Genomic DNA, 23,952 nt, shown 5'->3' on the forward strand with positions numbered 1-23,952 from the left:
TATACCTAGAAGTGAGTACATCTATCACAAACTATTTAACTAATCAAAATTACAATTAAATACAACAGCCCAAAAAATAATAAATGAAATTAATGTTTCTGATTATTCAAATAACTGATTAATTAATTAGTTAAATGGACTGTCATGAAAATAGCCAAATAACTGAAACTCAAGTTTCCAGTTATTCCAACTGTTCAAGTAACTGAAATACTGTCACCAAATTTGTTTGCTCCATTATACTTTTATGATGAACCTTCAAAGGCTATCTAACACTGAAACCAATTTTCAGCTAGTGACCAGAAGGAAAACAACTGGCCACTAGTACCCTCCACCACTAGTTGTTTTATTCATTTTTGAGCTACAGATTACATGAAAATCAACTGACTGTTTGTTTTTGTTGTTAACTAGAGGAAAAATGATTGGAAGCAATTTCCCACCAACTTTCTTGTCATTGTTTGTGCAGATATTTGTTTGAAGAAACTGTGCTACTTGATTATACCTTTAACCACATGGTACCCCTTTAAAGACATTCTTGTACAAGTCACTGTGTTACATAGAGAATTTAATTAAACACCTTTACTATCAATTTACGTGAATTAAGTTAATGTTATGATTCAAAGTTCTATGTTTTCTACGTTTTCAGTCTTTTATTTCAAACAGTGGCATACTTAAGGTTATGTGGGCTCAGGGGATAATCATTTTTGTGGGCCCTACATCCAGTGTAATTTTATGTAGAACAAAATTATCAAGAGATCCCAGTTAAGACCATGAACCCTAAAGTTGAGCCCCCTCTAGCACCTACCTAAATATGCCACTGATTTCAAAAGAAACCTTTAATAAGGAACTAGTCAAATCTTCAAATGTACTGTCAAATTATCAAGAGGTCCCAGTTAAGACCATGAACCCTAAAGTTGAGCCCCCTCTAGCACCTACCTAAATATGCCACTGATTTCAAAAGAAACCTTTAATAAGGAACTAATCAAATCTTCAAATGTACTGTCAAATTATCAAGAGGTCCCAGTTAAGACCATGAACCCTAAAGTTGAGCCCCCTCTAGCACCTACCTAAATATACCACTGATTTCAAAAGAAACCTTTAATAAGGAACTAATCAAATCTTCAAATGTACTGTCACTTGACCAACAAGCTGTAAAAACTCTTTGCTTTGACACTCTGTATCTTCGGTACTGCAATGACAACTGTATAAAGGTACATCTAGGCTAAGATGTTTACAAACCTAGTCATCAGAAAGAGCACACCTTACACTATAATCTAACAACATTTAAAACTTGTGTGTGTCATCACGGAATACACGACTATAGTGATATTGGCTGCTTGATTGATTATAACATGGTTGTTTCTTACCTAATTATATTATAGTTAGAGATGCAGTTTAATTGGTCTTACTATTATATTTTATTTAATTATGTATTAGTGATGTTTTAAATACAAAAGATTTAAATATTCTTAAATATGCATCATACTTTACACAAGTTCTCAAGGGTTATGATATTATGCAGTGAATGAAAAATTTTACCTAAAGGTTACACATGTTTTATAGAGATATGAAAACATGCCTTAAGGGCTTGTGGCAAGATGAATAATAAATGATAAAAAAATTAAAATAACACATTAAAAACAGACTAGGTGTGAAAAGGAAAAACCTGAAATTATACATTTAACAAAAAAATTAGATATTCTACAAAAATTTAAAATGCATAATTTGTTTCTATTTTTAATTATTTAACCGTATATCGGTGATTGTGGCTAGAGTTACTGATATGGTAGAGAAAATTAAAAAATAAAATAAACATTTACATGTAAAAAAAATTATATTCATTTAGAAAGTTCTAGAAGTTATGCAAATGAAATATGAAAACTATAAGATTTTGAAAAATATTTTATACTTAAAAAAATCATCTTGTAGTCAACACTATTCAACAATTTCAGTAGAAATCAGTTTTATTAAGGATTCACTTAAACTAATGTTGTTCTTTGTGTACAAAATACTTGTAAATTTTAACAAGATCTTATGAAATTTTAAATGTAATGTTATGAATATAAATGAATGTCTCTTATTTAACTGATTAGCAAATGCCACTAATTGTCCACCTCTAATTAGTCGTATAAATTCTTCTCTTATTGAAAAAATTGTAAGCACACTTAATAACTTCATGTAAATGATATTTAGGAAACATAAAATTACATGTTACCTTACTCTATTACCTATAACATAAAACTTTATTAGTAACACACAGACAACCCTCTACATTTGTATGTGTTTGAATATGAAAGTTTCCACTAAAGAAATATTAAACTTCTGGCGTGTCACCTCAAGAGTCAAACTAAATTTTACTACATAATCTGAAAAACTGTCCAACAGTTCACCAAGATCATTATCTCGTATAATTCTTTCTATTTATAATTTAAGTCAATAGTATATTTGATTAGTGTAAGCTTTTTTTCTCAGATAGTAGCTACATCTGGTGTTTTAAAAAATTACTGTCCCTTCCTTCAGACGATAAAGATTAATTTTTGCACATAATGTGATGTTTGGTGTGTGTTTCATTTCTCTGTTAACGGACTGTTGAAATAAAAATCCTGACCTTTTAAACCTTGTCTGTTTGGTTTTAGTTTCTTTGCTCCTAACATAAATTGAATTTCTACTTCAAATATATTTTTATATTCTTTTTTTCTTTACTTTTGCCATGTTTTGATTTCATTTTCAACTGTGAACACTTAAAAAAAAAATTAGAAAACAACTTTAATGTTTTCACACCTTCCACTGTTGTATCTTTTTCCTTTTAGTTTATGTCATGTTACACTGGTTTTTCTAACTGCATCATTTTACACTACTAGTGAATGTACTCTGTATCTATTTTCTTATCTATATGATATCATAAAACTTTTACGGCAACTAAAAAAGCAAGTACATCACAATTCCCCTACCTATCTTGTCCATAAGGTTTTTCTGCAGGTTGATATCCTAATGGAGGGATAGGGTGAGCAATCTGCCCCACACCAGGAGGAGGAGGTTGTGGTGGGGGATATGGGGCATGGCGAAGGGGTGACGAACCTACATAAAGGAGAATAAAAACATTAATGAAATATTTATACTACATAGACACAATTATAAATTATTTAGCTATTGTTTTTGTGAAATATTTAGTACACAAATGTTATATAATTTTTGTAATTGAGTGCAGAAAACCTCCACATTATTAAGTCATATTTTTAAAACAAAAATCTTTAATTTAGTGTTATAAATTTAAAACATCATCCAGAATCCAACCATAACACTTGAAGCAATAACTATGTAAAAATTAAAGCTAGAATAACTGTTTTCTCATGTGAAAAAAAAATGACAGCAAATCTTTTGTACTTTGCTGTTGGATTTATATATAACATCTGTCTTTCATACACACATTTTTTTTTAAATTATTTTTCTTCTGTTTTCATCATAAAACTGAAGGGTGGCCAAATAGATTTGTGACTTACTTCTTATAATATGCATTTTTTTATATACATATAAACCACTATTTAAATACTGTAGAAAAAACTTTTAAAGATCCAATTTCCTGTCTTCATTATTAATGGGTAACACTCACAGGATAAAATTGTTCATTTTTTTATCAAATCCAATTTTATAGTGCATATAAGATAATTTAAGACAACCCTGTACTCTGAAGTTTAGACTTTCCTTGTGTGTAATTTGAGCTTAACATAAAACTTATAACAAAAAACAATTTTGATTTGTGACCTAAATATCCTTTTGTTTTGATAAAGTGTCTGTGACATTTGTAGAAAGTTTTTAAGTTGAAATTTATAACAGACTACCAAATGAAACCAATGAAATTAATGATAAATTCTACAATAATATTACGATTTCAGCTGTTATTGAGGTAAGGGAATGTTTTTAATTTCAGGTGTGTGTGTGTATATACACACCTGAAATATTAAAGTTAACACATAAGAAAGTTTATATTTTCAGAAACCTACTGAGAACTATTATAGAATTATATTTCCTACTTCCAACATAGAAATGATTAAGAAGGTGGATATTCAGAACAAAGGATCAGTGCTCAATTAGGTTTGATATTTGACTAAATATGAAGATTAGGGCTAGTAAGATTTTGGTTACAAATATGAAAAAAGGGTAAACTTCAGAAGTGTGTGAACAGTGTAAATGAACTGATACCAATCAACTGTGGAAAATTCTGAAGTTCCAGATGGATAGAAGTTGGCAAGTGTTATTTTTCTTTTCAAAAGAGGTGATGAACATATTCTGAGTAAGTTAGGCCTCTTATATTTCTATCAGTAATTGGATATGATTTAAAGCTCTTATAAAAGATTACTTGCAATGTCATGTAAGAAAGTTGAAAATGTTATTGTGTTCTGAAGTTTTCTGAAGATGTTACTGCTTATGCAAAGAAAATTCAGGGTGTGGACTTAGTTTACCTGGATTTTCCTTAGAACTCAGTATTAGAATCATTTTTCAATTTACATCAGTGACATGGAAAAAGAATGGATAATGGTTTGGTTTTTGAATTTTGTGCAAAGCTACACAAAGGCTATTTGTGCTAGCCATCCCTAATTTTGCAGTGTAAGACTAGAGGGAAGGCAGCTAGTCATCACCACCCATTACCAACTCTTGGACTACTCTTTTACCAACAAATAATGAAATTGACTGTCACATTATAATGCCCCCATGGTTGAAAGGGTGAGCATGTTTGGTGTGATGGGAATTCGAACCCACAACCCCTGGATTACGAGTCGAGTGGAACACATTATTGTACTACCCACATGGTAACAGAGGAAAATGTGAAAATATCAGCCACATACATACTCAACATAACTCTGTGTTCGGCCTACGCTAGAAATGAACTTGGTATAGTGTTTGACGTATTTCAAATCTAGACACTCTCAAATGAAATGAATTGTAGATAAGTTGTTTTCATACCAGGTGGAGGAGGTTGTCCAGGATATGTGGGTGGAGAGAGACCAGCCACTGCTGGAGCTGATGGTGGTAATGATGGACGGGCAAGAGCTGGATAGTTGGCAGAAACTTGGTAATTTAATGGTGGTCCACTAGTAATTGAAACATATGGTGGGTGTGTTCTTCCATACCCAGAAGGAGCAGAACTACAAAAAAAATACTTTAATCAGTTTTTTACAGTCATATACTAATAACCATCCAACAAAAGTCTTAAAAATCTTGGTATTACAGTAATAATATCAACTGTAAATTAAATGAGAGACTTTAGACACATACCTTACAACATGTTGAGGAAGTGGCCCTCTGTGTATTAATGGAGGTCGTCGATCTAGGGAAGGACCTAAATAAATGTATCAAAAAGTAAGAAAATATAGTATAGAGATAATGAAAGTTACATATCTAAACCACATTATCTAAAATGAATCAATTTATAGTGCACAGTTACTTTAATTTATATTATTTTATGATTAAAAAATCAAATCACTGTACAACAGGACAGTAATCATCACTAATTATGCAGTAATCATAGATAAGTCAGTTTGTTATAAAATGTATGGATTCCTATCACCTTACTGATTTTAATCACAAAGAACACAAAAACATTTCTACATAATAAAAAAGATATGAAAAAAATCAAGGATCACTTACCATGACTGGGTGGTACTGGTCTTGCCTGTGGAGGTGGAGATGTTCTAAAACTATCTCTTGTGATACCCTAAAACAAAAAAAATCATGAAAACGTTATTTGTTTTACTATTAACTAAAAAAAAAAACAGTAAACAACATCACAGTACCTTGAATATGAAACAGAAATCTTTATGTATTTTTCTCAACAGCTGAAGTAATTATTCAACATAGTTATGAATTCTGATTATCATGTTAACTCACCATACTTGGGTAATTGTATGACAGACGATACTAAGTACATTTTGAGGTTTAACCAAGTTTTCGTTATGCATGTAAAAAGATCTAATTTGATGCAAAAAATTAAACACCACGTTTTAGAATGTAAGAAGTCTCAAGCAAATGTGACTAACTTCATACAGACAAAAAGAAACTGCATCATATATGTAAAGAAAATGTGAAATTTGGAGTAATAAAAACCAATGTTACTTGTAGAAGAGGTTTAATGTAACAAAACTGGTTTTAATACATGTAATAGAAATCAAACTCCAAAATACACACTTACACTCAGCATGTAGCGTGGCCGACGTGTAGTGATAGTTACTATAGTATTTCCTGTTCCTTTATCTTCATCGTGATGAACAGCTTGAAGCATCTCCTGACCTGGAGGTTCTGGCTCTAAAGGGGGTTCATCAGCTAGTGGTGTCCCTGGTCGGTCGTCTTCAAGTTGTCTGCAAAAGGAAAAAAAAACTTTTCTTACTCTGTTCCAGCTTTAAGAAAACCTTTGAACAGTAATACAATTGGTTAGGTAATTACACACAAACATCATGTAATATTTATAGCACTGTCAAAGAAACTCCAACTGAAGGATAAATCATGTTTGTGCAACCATACTAAAACACTTGTTTCCTTAAATAAAGGTGCTGAAAGTCTATACTACACAAATACTGAACAATAAAAATATTATTCAACTTATTAAAAGAAATATCTTAGTGTCTGGGAACTCAAGAGAGATAAAATACCAATGCTAAACTTTGTCTTTAAGACATATAAACAACCACAGTCATTGTCAACATAGTTCTTTAGAAAACAAAATCATGTAGCCACAACCATTAAAATTACTCTGCCTACTGTTTCTGTTTTTTTAAGTTACAGTGAAGATGTAGCAATATTTAATTTTCAAAAGCTTATATATTTTCCTACTGAAAAAGCACATTCTAGTTGTAAACTTGTTTACATCACTGAAACAAATAAAGCCTTTTGTCAAAGACTGTTACACAAGCAGTATTTGCTAATCAAATAATTGATAGCCCTGATAGCTGATTACAGTCAATCAACTGGTGGTATTTCTCAAACTTTAGAAGGTATAAGTGAAAAGAAAAATGTAGGAGATGCTGCCAGATAACTGCTTTCCTCTTATCAGCAGTTCAAAGTCAGTAACGGTGGTAGATAGTCTCATTAGCTTTGTTATAAACTGAAACAAAACCATACATCTCACTAGTTTGAGGTGTAAAACGCTGTACTGGTATTGCTAAAATGTTGATTGACTGGGCTATTATAATAACGTTGATAATATGTTTTCTATGTTCACAAATTTTTCACTAACATTGCAACCTGTCTCACTGATATATAAAACATTGCCAAGATCTAAAACTATATATCAGATGACAAGTTCAGACACACATGACTTTTAATTCAAAATTATTTCCTTCTGCAACATTTTATTGTAAAGTCAAATTTTCAACTGTGAAAATGACACAGGTAAATGTTTAGAACTTCTGAGAATGAATAATTAATGGCCGAAATATTTTAATGGAGGCAACCAGTAATTTTTCACTTTGAAAGTATAGCAATGTCATTTTTCTAGAAATATCTATAGTCAGATAGATTGAAACTTAGACAAGTATTAAACACTCTCAGCTTTTAACTTGATATCTTTTTCTTCTGATAGTTCAGATTATATTATGATCATATAAAAAACGTTTAAGTTAAATTTTCTCTCTCTCTCTCATACTTCAAAATAGAACTTAATAACTATTAGAGTAGCTTTTTCAACCATTAAAATACATGAAAATTGCTTTCAGATGAGAATTTTTTCAGATCCCTAGCAGAATACTGCCCTGAACATGCAAAGGGTCCTTAAAAGATGCTCTTTTGTCAAACATAAGAAACACCCTAGCATATTGTGACTAGGAATAAAAAAAAAATTTCATCCCTTCATCCCTAAATTTCTCAACTGGCTCTGTGTAGATGCTCTCTAATGATAGGCAGATTCATAAGCCTGAAATTTGTTATGACAGATGGGCTTTCACTGGTGTAATTTACTTCAAGAACCTCTGATGTTTGTTTCATTTACCTATTCTACACAGCTAACAAAATAGCAAAAGAAACAATAAGATGTACACTGTAATAGTGAAGTTAGAACACTTATGTGCAGACATATTTGTCAGAGTAAGTTAAAGTTTTAAGTAGAATTACTTAAACTAGCAAATCAAGAGAATATCCACCGACAGTCACTAAAATAAACTAAATTTAAGTGTTTCAAAATAAAACTGCATAATAATTTACATTAATGTAGTAACACAGAATGTGAGGTAAAGATTTAATATTCTTAAGAGTTATTTCTAAGATAAAAATTCCCTTTGTGTCTGAAAGTTTCGTATTTGAAGGTAATGTTGGCTTTTTGTAGTAACATTTCAAATCAGAGTAACCATAAAATTAATTTCTTATTGTGATACATAATTAATGTTTTTAAGTAGCTAAAAGTGTTGTGTGAATATACCTAAAAAAGTATAAAACCAGATATGACTGACAGATACGTACCTTTAGACTAATCAATACCGTACTGAGAACATTTTAACATTTGATTAGCAGCTTTAAAAATATTATCTGAACATTACCAATTACTTTGTTCAGTGAAAAAGCTGAAAAGTCCTAAAAATTATGAGAACAAACCGAAACATCAGGCTTTCCTAAACAACAGAGTTCTCCAGTTCACCAAACTAATTTTAGTGAAAAACGACAAAACTGCCACAAGAAACAAAACACAGAGCACAAAAAAAACTGACCACATCATCAAAACTTAAATATGAAAATTACTACTTTAAATTACATGTAATCAATAATTCACATTTTAAAATGCAATGTAAATTCAAGTTAAGAAATATAATTACATACTGTAATTTTGCAGTAGATGGATCCTGAATTGGGTGAAGTGGATATGATTCCTGCTTCACTTCAGAAGGTCCTTTTCTACCATACAGAGGTTCCTGTCTCAATACAGGAGAGCCCTGTCTAACAAGAGAAGCTTCTTGTCTCATTTGAACTGTGTTTTGGTTCAAGTGAACAAGTTCAGGTTTCAACTGAGGAACTTCTTTTACGTAGAAAGGCTCCTTTGATATTTGAGGAGAATCCTTGTTTACTGCTAAAATTTCTTGTTTCACCTGAACCAGCTCTTTTGTTTGGCCATCGTTTATCACAGATGTTATTTCTAATCGTTTTTCTATTGGTTGCTCATGACTAACTGAAGAATCACAGGTTTTTATTGACAGTTGTCCTAGTGTATGGCTTACAGAAGTGGAAGGTGTGTGATTCTCTCGGTCCTCTTCATGCAGTTGGGAGGCTGAAGAACCAACAGTGCTTACAAATTGGTTTGAAACTGAAGAATCTACAGCAGTGTTTTTCCTTATAGATTGGTCATGGGAAGTTGAAGTACTCACTGCTTTTACTTCTGAATCATGAACTTTTACATCATTGTGAGTGTTTTTCCCAACACTCTGTTCATGTATCGGTGAACTAATCAGTTTTTTCCCTGAGAGTTGTTCACGAGCTGGTGAACTTGTGTGTGTTTTCTCCACAGGTTGTTCACGAGATGGTGAGTTTATCATGGTTTTCATTACAGTTTGGTCACTAGGTGGCAAATCCATGCATTTGTTTTTCCCTAAATAATGGTCATGAGCAGGTGAAGCAACCAGTGCTTTTCCCAAAAGTTGGTCATGAGATGGTGAATCCATGCGTGTATTTTTTCCAATTGACTGATCTCGGGCAGGTGAACTGACTGCTGAATTTTTCCCGTGATGCTGTTCACGAGCTGGTGAACCTGTAGGAGTACACTTGGCAGTTTCAGCTAACTGTTGAACTAATTTTTTGACCCTGGTGTAGCCTGTTTCATTTTTGAAATTCATGACAGCTGTACGTAAAAAGCGATTTGGAATAAGGGTGTCAGGAGAGATATTAGTTTCATGGCACATCGGACACTCGTGAGTTTCAGAGTCGAGAAGTGCCTGACGAACACCTGTAAGAATCACACAAGTTTGAGGTTAATATTTTCCCAATCTCTAGAGTAAAATAAACAAATAAGGTTTCCCAAAGAAGTATTTACCTTCCCCATAATATACAATGTTTATAATAGCTTTTATTTACCTTTACACATACAATAAAACCCCACTTAGCACCACCCCACTTTAAACTAGCTGATCCATTATAGAGCTCTTCTCTCCTTGAGAGTTTTTGTTTGTTTTTTCATGGGAGAAAATAAATTATGAAAAGTCCATAATTTTATGAACACTACTTCTTAATACTAATGGTAGTAGTGCACTAAATTTGTATTTAGTAAATGAATGCACCAAAAAACCTAAAATAACAACATGTAAGAAGCAGACAATGTCCTGCAATTATAACAATTTTTCTCATATTTATGGCAACAAAATGTGGACCATTAAAACATCATCCATCATCCATCTACACAATATAATTCTCGTGGGAAAAAACAATTTCTTATAAAATGATCTACAAATCTTTGTACAGAAAATATTATAATATAATACATCATTGATAGATAGAAACATTGCCTGTCTACTGGTTATAACTACCATAGTCATAAACATAAGAGAAAATGACATGTATTGACATATCCTTAAAGACATGATGAGAGAGACAGACATGGTATGAGGAGTCCAATTATCTATTTGACGGTTATGTAACCAAACAAGATTGAAGGCTAATAAAAATTTGCTTTTTTCCAGAAATGACATTATTATAATTACTATTTTATGTTAAATGTACCAGAACCCAAATAAAGCACTTAATATGATTCACAGGTAAAAAGTAATGCCTTCAGTTGCACACAGTCATGTGAAAAAATTTGGACACCCTATGAAAGCCTGTGTATTTTTGTAACATATTTGGATATATAGGTATTTAATCTCAATTTTAACATTACTGAGAGATTATAGGAATATAACTAAACAATTAAAACTGAAGAAAAGAATTTTGAAGATCTTCTGTAAATGTAATTCTACAAAAATGCACATTCTAACTGAGGAAAAAGTTAGGACCACCCTACCCCCTAATAGATAGTGTTACCCCCTTTGGCTGAAATAACTGCAGTGAGATGCTTCTTGTGGCCATCTGCCAGTCTCTGACATCGGTCTGAAGAAAGTTTGCCCCACTCCTCAATGCAGAATTCTTTCAGCTGTGAGATATCTGAGGAGTTTCTTGCATGCACAGCCCGTTTCAAGTCACCCCACAACATCTCAATGAGATTAAGATCTGGGCTTTGACTTGGCCATTTCAGGACTCTCCATTTCTTAGTTTTCAGCCAGTCCTTGGTGGATTTACTGGTATTTTTTTGGGTCATTGTCATGTTGCAGGGTCCAGCTCCACTTCAGCTTTAATTTTCTTAAAGATGGACTCACATGTTCCTCAAGCACCCTCTGATACACAGTAGAATTCATGGCAGATTCTATGATTGGGAGTTGTCCAGGTCCTGCTACAACAAAGCAGCCCCAAACCACAACACTTCCACCTTCATGCTTCACAGTTGGTATGAGGTTCTTTTCCTGGAATGCTGTATTTGGTTTACACCAAACATGTCCTCTGTTCTGGTGTCCAAATAATTCAATTTTAGACTCATATGTCCAAAGAACATTTTTCCAGAAGTCCTGGTCTTTGTCTAAATTCTCTCTGGCAAACTTCAGTCTGACCTTGATGTTTCTCTTAGAGAGCAAAGGTTTCCTTCTTGCACACTTCCCATGCAAGTTAAACTTGTGCAGTCTCTTTCTGATTGTAGAGGCATGCACTTTCACATCAACAGTAGCCAGAGCCTACTGTAGGTCCCGTGATAACATGTTAGGGTGTTTGGAGACCTCTTTTAGTATCTTGCGGTCTGTTCTCGGAGTGAACTTAGACGACCAGACCTAGGCATGTTGGCAGTTGTTTTGAAAGTTCTCCACTTGTTGACTATTTTGCGAACAGTGGAATGGATGGTTTCAAAATATTTTGGAATATTTTTTAAATCCCTTACCAGACTCATAAGCTGCTACAATTTTCTTTCTAAAGGCCTCAGATAGCTCTTTTGCTCTCACCATGGTGCTCACTCTCACTTCACCAGTCAGGAGCACACCAAACTAAATGTCTGAGGTTTAAATAGGGGAAGCCTCATTCAAAATGCTGAGTAACCACCTTCTAATCACGTCCACATGGTGCAATACACCTGTGTATGAGTTGAGCCATTTTAAGTTGGTATCACTGTGGGGGTGTCCTAACTTTTTCCTCAGTTAAAATATGCATTTTTGTAGCATTACATTTTATAGAAGATCTTGAAAAGTCTTTTCTTCAGTTTTAATTGTTTAGTTATATTCCTATAATCTCTCAGTATTGTTAAAATTGAGATTAAATACCTATATATCCAAATATGTTACAAAAATACACAGGCTTTCATAGGGTGTCCAAATTTTTTCACATGACTGTATCTCCGTGTACGTATTGTTAAAATGACCATGTTCAGAGTTCTGGTAACACTATACTAAAACTAATGATTAGTTTTAAAACTTTAAGTAATATATAAGCTAACTAAATCTTTAGTTCCAAGCACATTATTTTGTCAGTTTAAAACTTTAAGTAATATATAAGCTAACTAAATCTTTAGTTCAAGAACCAAGCACATTATTTTGTCAGTTTAAAACTTTAAGTAATATATAAGCTAACTAAATCTTTAGTTCCAAGCACATTATTTTGTCAGTTTAAAACTTTAAGTAATATATAAGCTAACTAAATCTTTAGTTCAAGAACCAAGCACATTATTTTGTCAGTTTAAAACTTTAAGTAATATATAAGCTAACTAAATCTTTAGTTCCAAGCACATTATTTTGTCAGTTTAAAACTTTAAGTAATATATAAGCTAACTAAATCTTTAGTTCCAAGCACATTATTTTGTCAGTTTAAAACTTTAAGTAATATATAAGCTAACTAAATCTTTAGTTCCAAGCACATTATTTTGTCAGTTTAAAACTTTAAGTAATATATAAGCTAACTAAATCTTTAGTTCCAAGCACATTATTTTGTCAGTTTAAAACTTTAAATAGTATATAAGCTAACTAAATCTTTAGTTCCAAGCACATTATTTTGTCAGTTTAAAACTTTAAGTAATATAAAAGCTAACTAAATCTTTAGTTCAAGAACCAAGCACATTATTTTGTCAGTTTAAAACTTTAAGTAATATATAAGCTAACTAAATCTTTAGTTCAAGAACCAAGTACATTATTTTGTCAGTTTAAAACTTTAAGTAATATATAAGCTAACTAAATCTTTAGTTCAAGAACCAAGTACATTATTTTGTCAGTTTAAAACTTTAAGTAATATATAAGCTAACTAAATCTTTAGTTCCAAGCACATTATTTTGTCAGTTTAAAACTTTAAGTAATATATAAGCTAACTAAATCTTTAGTTCCAAGCACATTATTTTGTCAGTTTAAAACTTTAAGTAATATATAAGCTAACTAAATCTTTAGTTCCAAGCACATTATTTTGTCAGTTTAAAACTTTAAGTAATATATAAGCTAACTAAATCTTTAGTTCCAAGCACATTATTTTGTCAGTTTAAAACTTTAAGTAATATATAAGCTAACTAAATCTTTAGTTCCAAGCACATTATTTTGTCAGTTTAAAACTTTAAGTAATATATAAGCTAACTAAATCTTTAGTTCCAAGCACATTATTTTGTCAGTTTAAAACTTTAAGTAATATATAAGCTAACTAAATCTTTAGTTCCAAGCACATTATGTTGTCAGTTTAAAACTTTAAGTAATATATAAGCTAACTAAATCTTTAGTTCAAGAACCAAGCACATTATTTTGTCAGTTTAAAACTTTAAGTAATATATAAGCTAACTAAATCTTTAGTTCCAAGCACATTATTTTGTCAGTTTAAAACTTTAAGTAATATATAAGCTAACTAAATCTTTAGTTCAAGAACCAAGCACATTATTTTGTCAGTTTAAAACTTTAAGTAATATATAAGCTAACTAAATCTTTAGTTCCAAGCACATTATTTTGTCAGTTTAAAACTTTAAGTAATATATAAGCTAACTAAATCTTTAGTTCCAAGCACATTATTTTGTCAGTTTAAAACTTTAAGTAATATATAAGCTAACTAAATCTTTAGTTCCAAGCACATTATTTTGTCAGTTTAAAACTTTAAGTAATATATAAGCTAACTAAATCTTTAGTTCCAAGCACATTATTTTGTCAGTAGTTACAAACAAGTAAAATACATTCAAGAAACAACATAATAAACAAAGTAACAAATTTCAAAAGATAGTTGAAATTACAATTATTATTGTTAACATAATTCCTGGCACAAATTTCACTGTAAGATAATTATTAACTTATCAATAAAAAAAACTTTTAATATTCCTTTTATTCCATTATTAACTCAAATTTTTCAAACTCTACTACTATTCACTAAAATACATACTCAATAATTAACACAAACTACAACATATTATTTGTACTCGAGCAAGTTCTAAACAAATGACTAGAGGAAAATTGTATTAACACTCATTGTGTAACAATAAGTTCTAAATACACAAATGTTACATTATAACCTGAAAATTATCAAAATATGTATTACCATTTATGTTAATAATGTTTTGTTTTCATTACTTAACATCCCCTTAAATATTTCAAGATTAGAATAAAGGCTGCATTACTGAGCCTTTTACAAATACTCTTGTTATACTGTTCATGATTTTATGTTTAAAATGTTTTGAAGGTCTATACATTTCTTTTTCTCACTATTATAGTTTTATACTGTACAATATAATAAACTTACAGGAAGCTGATGCAAGATGTAAACAAGTTACATTCAAAGAAGAAGCGAGTTCACACATATTAATGACGTTTGACTAAACTATTCTTAATGATGTGTTATGATGCACATATTACATTAACATTCGCAGAAGTTTCTTTGTATATGTATAAATTAAACTGAGTTCAATCTTTTCTCTTTTAAACTTTAAACTTATCATAATTTTTTGTAGCAAATTCAAACATCAACAAACCTTGCTGTTAAACATTAAACATGAAAATTTAATTTTAACAACTTCACCCAAGTTTAATTCTTAAATTCTAAAACAATGCTAACATTCATCACAGAAGCTATTTCCACAGCAGTGAATGAGGACAGCATCCTGAAGAAGGTCTCGACAAATCATACACTGAAGCTCCTCGGGGGATCTGAGGTTCTGGATATGGTTCTGGCTGTGGTTCCTTCAGAAATGGTGGCTTCTCCTTTTTTACTTCTTTGTATGCCTGACTACAAAGAAACAGAATAGTTTACCATTAGTTCATTTAGTTTTCATATCTTTAAGTGATTCTACAAATTCATACATAAAAATTACTCTTGGCTACCAAAATATATCGAGAGAATATGTTACCATTATTATCTTCAAGGTTAGCATAACATCTATGTAATGCATATAAACTACTTTCAGTAAGCCTTAATAAAACAATAATGTATACACAACTTACGACAATATCCATGTAATGATATTTGTAAACCATTACATACATCAGCATTCATAAAACACAAACACAAAATACTGACATTCATACAAACAAGAACATATATTAAGATACATTGTCCACATTAGGATAACCAAAAACATAATACCACCATCCATATAGTCATTAAGTGTATCCATATAGTCATCCAGGTATCAGAGTTGTTCACCAGTCTGTCTGGGTAAATTAATTTTTAACATATCACTCACATTAGAATAACCAAAAACATAATACCACCATCCATATAGTCATCCAGGTATCAGAGTTGTTTACCAGTCTGTCTAGCTAAATTAAACAAAAGTGACACTTAATTCTCTACTGAGCACAAACAAACAATTCATGTGTGACATCCCAGCACAAACAAACAATTCATGTGCGACATCCCAGCACAACTAAGCACAAATAATTTTTAATTATGTGTAAGCAACAGATGTCTTAAAACAAAAACAAAAAATCCAATAAATAAACTTGACCACAGTGGCATTAGCCACTTTGATTTTCCAATTTATGGTAATACAATAAGCCTTGTTAGTATTTCTTATGCTCATATTCTGGTAATTTTCAGCTCTTCACTCTGGCGACAATTAGTAAAAAATACAAATGTTAAAACATGTGCATTATCAACAAAACATAGGAGAAACTAAAGAAGTTTCTGTTGTAAAAGTGTCAATAACAGTGTCAGTATTGTATTAAAAGCACTCACTGATCAATAACAGTGTCAGTATTGTGTTAAAAGCACTCACTGATCAATGAGGGGAACAGCATACTCTCCAGTGCTGGTCAGCAGTGCTCCTTTGTGTTCTGGACCATCTACTGGAACCATAAAACTCCGGGGTATTCCAGTGCTCCTCTTAACATCCATCTGGAATATATACAACCATGTGTAAAATACAATATTCATATTATATAAATGCTATTTATATGGTATATATCACCGTCCAAATACAGACATCTACAAGTATCGAAGTGTAACGTTTCACTGGATATACCGTAATACTAATTTAACATCTACGTGCTGTATAAATGGATTAAGAATTTCCAAATGTTATCTACACACCAGGTTACTTCTTATATAGTGTTTCGTCATTTTAAAATTAGCAACCAGTTGCTGTGTGGCAATTTATATAATAACCTCAACTTTCTCAGCTGTGAGCTTTCTCAATAAGCTATGTAATGTCAGCAGAAAATCTAGATTAGTGTTTTATTTACCTTAAGATAAGGATTGTTATATATCTATGTACATAACCATAAGAAAACAGAGATATTAAAAGCATTAGATATTCAATATTAGTGATTCAGATACTTTCATTGACTTATTATAATAAATACTCTGATGACTATGTAACTATATTTAATATTACTAGCTGAGGGTACCTGTTACGGAAGCAAAAATTATATAAAGAATAACGTTACGTTCCCTTTTGTACTTTCTGTTAAATCCCTAATGACTTCACTAGATGCTAATTGTATATCCTGCTTTAAAGAAGCTGACAATTAATGATTTCACTGATAAACATTCTTGTTGGTATATTTTATGTCAAAAGTTTATCATGAAAAGGTGGAGCTGTGAATCATTTCAAGATATTTTCTATTCCCCTTCTTGCCAAAAATCTTAACATCAAATAGCCAGGGTACACTGTTAGACACTTTAGAGTTAACATATAAAAATCATGATAATCGAGCCAACCAACCTAGGGTGTCAGAAGCTAAAGCACACCTTACATAATGGTGCATCTTTAGAGTATAATGTAGGGAAACTTTATCATGATTTTTATATGTTAACATCAAATAGCCAGGGTACACTGTTAGATACTTTAGAGTTAACATATAAAAATCATGATAATCGAGCCTACCAACCTAGGGTGTCAGAAGCTAAAGCACACCTTACATAATGGTGCATCTTTAGAGTGTAATGTAGGGAAACTTTATCATGATTTTTATATGTTAACATCAAATAGCCAGGGTACACTGTTAGACACTTTAGAGTTAACATATAAAATTCATGATAATCGAGCCAACCAACCTAGGGTGTCAGAAGCTAAAGCACACCTTACATAATGGTGCATCTTTAGAGTATAATGTAGGGAAACTTTATCATGATTTTTATATGTTAACATCAAATAGCCAGGGTACACTGTTAGACACTTTAGAGTTAACATATAAAATTCATGATAATCGAGCCAACCAACCTAGGGTGTCAGAAGCTAAAGCACACCTTACATAATGGTGCATCTTTAGAGTATAATGTAGGGAAACTTTATCATGATTTTTATATGTTAACATCAAATAACCAGGGTACACTGTTAGATACTTTAGAGTTAACATATAAAATTCATGATAATCGAGCCAACCAACCTAGGGTGTCAGAAGCTAAAGCACACCTTACATAATGGTGCATCTTTAGAGTATAATGTAGGGAAACTTTATCATGATTTTTATATGTTAACATCAAATAGCCAGGGTACACTGTTAGACACTTTAGAGTTAACATATAAAATTCATGATAATCGAGCCAACCAACCTAGGGTGTCAGAAGCTAAAGCACACCTTACATAATGGTGCATCTTTAGAGTATAATGTAGGGAAACTTTATCATGATTTTTATATGTTAACATCAAATAGCCAGGGTACACTGTTAGATACTTTAGAGTTAACATATAAAATTCATGATAATCGAGCCAACCAACCTAGGGTGTCAGAAGCTAAAGCACACCTTACATAATGGTGCATCTTTAGAGTGTAATGTAGGGAAACTTTATCATGATTTTTATATGTTAACATCAAATAGCCAGGGTACACTGTTAGACACTTTAGAGTTAACATATAAAATTCATGATAATCGAGCCAACCAACCTAGGGTGTCAGAAGCTAAAGCACACCTTACATAATGGTGCATCTTTAGAGTGTAATGTAGGGAAACTTTATCATGATTTTTATATGTTAACATCAAATAGCCAGGGTACACTGTTAGACACTTTAGAGTTAACATATAAAATTCATGATAATCGAGCCAACCAACCTAGGGTGTCAGAAGCTAAAGCACACCTTACATAATGGTGCATCTTTAGAGTATAATGTAGGAAACTTTATCATGATTTTTTATATGTTAACATCAAATAGCCAGGGTACACTGTTAGATACTTTAGAGTTAACATATAAAATTCATGATAATCGAGCCAACCAACCTAGGGTGTCAGAAGCTAAAGCACACCTTACATAATGGTGCATCTTTAGAGTATAATGTAGGGAAACTTTATCATGATTTTTATATGTTAACATCAAATAGCCAGGGTACACTGTTAGACACTTTAGAGTTAACATATAAAATTCATGATAATCGAGCCAACCAACCTAGGGTGTCAGAAGCTAAAGCACACCTTACATAATGGTGCATCTTTAGAGTGTAATGTAGGGAAACTTTATCATGATTTTTATATGTTAACATCAAATAGCCAGGGTACACTGTTAGATACTTTAGAGTTAACATATAAAATTCATGATAATCGAGCCAACCAACCTAGGGTGTCAGAAGCTAAAGCACACCTTACATAATGGTGCATCTTTAGAGTGTAATGTGGAAACTTTATCATGATTTTTATATGTTAACATCAAATAGCCAGGGTACACTGTTAGATACTTTAGAGTTAACATATAAAATTCATGATAATCGAGCCAACCAACCTAGGGTGTCAGAAGCTAAAGCACACCTTACATAATGGTGCATCTTTAGAGTGTAATGTAGGGAAACTTTATCATGATTTTTATATGTTAACATCAAATAGCCAGGGTACACTGTTAGATACTTTAGAGTTAACATATAAAATTCATGATAATCGAGCCAACCAACCTAGGGTGTCAGAAGCTAAAGCACACCTTACATAATGGTGCATCTTTAGAGTATAATGTAGGGAAACTTTATCATCATAAATGTGGTGAAAGCTTATCTTCTTGATGAAGAATATTAAAACATTCTCACAATATTTTCACTATCAATAAAAACATATTAGTCATCAATTCTGTAAAATTCATCCTTACTTAAACCTTTCACAACTTGAAAGTTTAATACATCAACAAAATACACAATTTTTGTGGATTTAATTACTTATAATACAATGTGCCCTGAACTGTTTGTTGCTAGTTTTGCATTATATTAACTGTGGGTATTAAAATCAGTCTTTGTGAATTTTTGTTAATGTTTTCCACAAATTAATAACTGAAATCTTGCACTATAAAGTAAATTGAACGTTAATCATACAAGAACATCCATTAAATCAATATTACCATCCATAATTGAAAGATCTCAGTCAAAAGTCCTTCTCTGTTTAAAATATCCAATAAGATGCAAAAACCCATGTGTATCACTGCATACATACAAAGTATAACCACATCAATCATAAAACATAATGCATCACTGTTAGAAATCTACCAAATAACTCATTGTTGTTAAAGAAAGTAAGCAAGTATTTACATTATTAGTTGGACAATTTTTTATCCAGTGACCAGGTTTTCCACATCGATAACATGTGTAATTTGGAGGTAAAGGTCCTGTCATGCTACGACTCTTCACATACCTAATTTTAAAAAAAATGAAATTATTGAGATGAATAAAAAAAACATCCAAACATCATATTAAAACCCATTGAAAATTACAAGAATTCAGCCGTCAAAATAAAAACATACATAGAATAACTCAGTGTTAATGAGAAAGCATACAATTATGAACAACTTATTTCATATAGAAGTCGAATATACATATACATGAGGATATATGACATATGATATAACAATAGTAAAAGCACTTATTAACTAATATATAAAAAAGTGCTCACACACACACAAAATGGATTTAAAACCTCTCAAGGTCTATTTCTCTCTTATTATTGCCAATAAGTACATTTATCTTATGCATAAATATCAGATAAAAAAAAACAGCATAACTTTTCATGCAAGTAGCAAAACTATGAATGTAGAAGATATTATAAACAAAATCACACAAACTTAATGTGTGACCACTGTTTCTAAAAACAGAATTTCACAATAATAAAAGTACTTTGTGCTAAGTATTTTCACACAAGGTTTCCTTCTTTCATTCTGCAAGTATCTAGTTCAAAAAAGAGTAAGCAGAAACTATCTGTAAATGTTAACTTGGCAACAAGTTTTTCCCAATACTCCATAATGCTCAGCTGTAACGACGTGATGTTAAAGAAACATTTTCTCATTGTTTCAAGATTTCATAATTATATATATTTTTTTAAACCACTGAAATTTTAGGACCAAATGGTGTTGCAAATTAAATGTAAATTTTTAAAATACACATCTAATTACATCAAGGAAAATGTTGTTTCTTGTACATTTGTCTTCTTTTACACGTTGCACAGTTATTAACTATCGTTGCTAAACATTAATTAGTGAAAATACTTATCTTCATTTCTACACACACAATTCTAAGTGTAATAAACTTGAAAATATTATTATTCATAAACATAAGTTGTTTATTTTCCTCACAGCCTGCAAATGCTTGACCAATAAAATGGACACAGAATAAATCTGATCAAGTTGGTCAGCAATAAATAGTCAGTAAATGCATAGTACAGATGATTCACGTTATTTTCTGGTTACTAATGTACCTATTAAAGCAAGCCTAGTTTTGCAAGTTAAAAATGACTACTCCTCAATGCAACTTATGCTTCACTCAGTATAAGATACCAGTAAGAATGATCCACAACAGCATTTCAATTACATCTTGTCTGTTGTACACCTCTATCAATGAGCCTTTCACTTATTATCATAGCTCATAAGATCAGCAGGGCTACAATACAAGTGATTCAAGAAAAGGCTATATATATATATATATAAGCAATCTCACTTTAAATTAAATTATGAACAGTCTTGTTATGATGATGTTGATTAAAATCACTAAATTAATTTGCCCTCCCAAGCAAACTGCTACTGGATATCATTCATGTACAGTTTGAAATATATCATACACAACAAGCATCAACAATTTCTTGTTTTCATACTGTGACAATCATGCCACTTTAAATACTCATGTCTATAATAACTCATTCAAGGCAGCTTCAAATGGTAAGTGCAAAGAGTTATATCCTCCCTCTATGGGAATGCAAATAATTGTTATTGTTGTTTAATATCCTCTCTATTCATTCCAAAAATCCCTCATGATATTGAATCTTTACTTCAAATTAAAATCCCAAAACACTTAACTGAAAGATCTTAACAAACTAAATATAGCACAGTTGACACCTATGAAACATATTTACAAGCCTTCCTCACTAGACAAAAATGGCATTCATGGAAAAGTACTTTTATACTACTATATTTAATCATAACAAAGAAAACGGTACTAGTGTATGAGGAGGTAAGCAGAACTCACTTAGATGGGTCATATTTTATACTAATATATTTAATCATAACAAAGAAAACGGTACCAGTGTATGAGGAGGTAAGCAGAACTCACTTAGATGGGTCATATTTTATACTAATATATTTAATCATAACAAAGAAAACGGTACTAGTGTATGAGGAGGTAAGCAGAACTCACTTAGATGGGTCATATTTTATACTAATATATTTAATCATAACAAAGAAAACGGTACCAGTGTATGAGGAGGTAAGCAGAACTCACTTAGACGGGTCATATTTTATACTACTATATTTAATCATAACAAAGAAAACGGTACTAGTGTATGAGGAGGTAAGCAGAACTCACTTAGATGGGACATATTTTATACTACTATATTTAATCATAACAAAGAAAACGGTACTAGTGTATGAGGAGGTAAGCAGAACTCACTTAGATGGGACATATTTTATACTAATATATTTAATCATAACAAAGAAAAGGTACTAGTGTATGAGGAGGTAAGCAGAACTCACTTAGATGGGTCATATTTTATACTAATATATTTAATCATAACAAAGAAAAAGGTACTAGTGTATGAGGAGGTAAGCAGAACTCACTTAGATGGGTCATATTTTATACTAATATATTTAATCATAACAAAGAAAACGGTACTAGTGTATCAGGAGGTAAGCAGAACTCACTTAGACGGGTCATATTTTATACTACTATATTTAATCATAACAAAGAAAACGGTACTAGTGTATGAGGAGGTAAGCAGAACTCACTTAGACGGGTCATATTTTATACTACTATATTTAATCATAACAAAGAAAACGGTACTAGTGTATGAGGAGGTAAGCAGAACTCACTTAGATGGGTCATATTTTATACTAATATATTTAATCATAACAAAGAAAACGGTACTAGTGTATGAGGAGGTAAGCAGAACTCACTTAGATGGGACATATTTTATACTAATATATTTAATCATAACAAAGAAAACGGTACTAGTGTATGAGGAGGTAAGCAGAACTCACTTAGACGGGTCATATTTTATACTACTATATTTAATCATAACAAAGAAAACGGTACTAGTGTATGAAGAGGTAAGCAGAACTCACTTAGATGGGTCATATTTTATACTAATATATTTAATCATAACAAAGAAAACGGTACTAGTGTATGAGGAGGTAAGCAGAACTCACTTAGATGGGTCATATTTTATACTAATATATTTAATCATAACAAAGAAAACGGTACTAGTGTATGAGGAGGTAAGCAGAACTCACTTAGATGGGTCATATTTTATACTACTATATTTAATCATAACAAAGAAAACGGTACTAGTGTACGAGGAGGTAAACAGAACTCACTTAGATGGGACATATTTTATACTACTATATTTAATCATAACAAAGAAAACGGTACTAGTGTATGAGGAGGTAAGCAGAACTCACTTAGACGGGTCATATTTTATACTAATATATTTAATCATAACAAAGAAAATGGTACTAGTGTACGAGGAGGTAAGCAGAACTCACTTAGACGGGTCATATTTTATACTAATATATTTAATCATAACAAAGAAAATGGTACTAGTGTATGAGGAGGTAAGCAGAACTCACTTAGGCGGGTCATATTTTATACTACTATATTTAATCATAACAAAGAAAACGGTACTAGTGTATGAGGAGGTAAGCAGAACTCACTTAGACGGGTCATATTTTATACTACTATATTTAATCATAACAAAGAAAACGGTACTAGTGTATGAGGAGGAAAGCAGAACTCACTTAGACGAGTCATATTTTATACTACTATATTTAATCATAACAAAGAAAACGGTACTAGTGTATGAGGAGGTAAGCAGAACTCAGACGGGTCATATTTTATACTAATATATTTAACCATAACAAAGAAAACGGTACTAGTGTACGAGGAGGTAAGCAGAACTCACTTAGACGGGTCATATTTTATACTAATATATTTAATCATAACAAAGAAAACGGTACTAGTGTATGAGGAGGTAAGCAGAACTCACTTAGACGGGTCATATTTTATACTAATATATTTAATCATAACAAAGAAAACGGTACTAGTGTATGAGGAGGTAAGCAGAACTCACTTAGA

General features: G+C 31.5%; 1 pseudogene across 1 annotated transcript in view; it reads right to left on the reverse strand.

Annotated features, from left to right (window-relative positions):
* The window catches only part of LOC143233388 (uncharacterized), a 96,634-nt pseudogene that overhangs the window by 4,584 nt on the left and 68,098 nt on the right, over window positions 1-23,952 (reverse strand). Inside the window, exons 7-15 of the transcript XR_013018116.1 lie at window positions 19,930-20,032; window positions 16,205-16,323; window positions 15,043-15,213; window positions 8,797-9,913; window positions 6,185-6,350; window positions 5,644-5,710; window positions 5,272-5,335; window positions 4,960-5,141; window positions 2,949-3,075 (exon numbers count right to left, since the gene is read on the reverse strand). The product of XR_013018116.1 is annotated as an uncharacterized LOC143233388 (transcript). The remainder of the gene's footprint in view (window positions 1-2,948; window positions 3,076-4,959; window positions 5,142-5,271; window positions 5,336-5,643; window positions 5,711-6,184; window positions 6,351-8,796; window positions 9,914-15,042; window positions 15,214-16,204; window positions 16,324-19,929; window positions 20,033-23,952) is intronic.

The sequence above is a fragment of the Tachypleus tridentatus genome, chromosome 12, assembly GCF_004210375.1.
Source record: "Tachypleus tridentatus isolate NWPU-2018 chromosome 12, ASM421037v1, whole genome shotgun sequence".
NCBI lineage: Eukaryota > Metazoa > Arthropoda > Merostomata > Xiphosura > Limulidae > Tachypleus > Tachypleus tridentatus.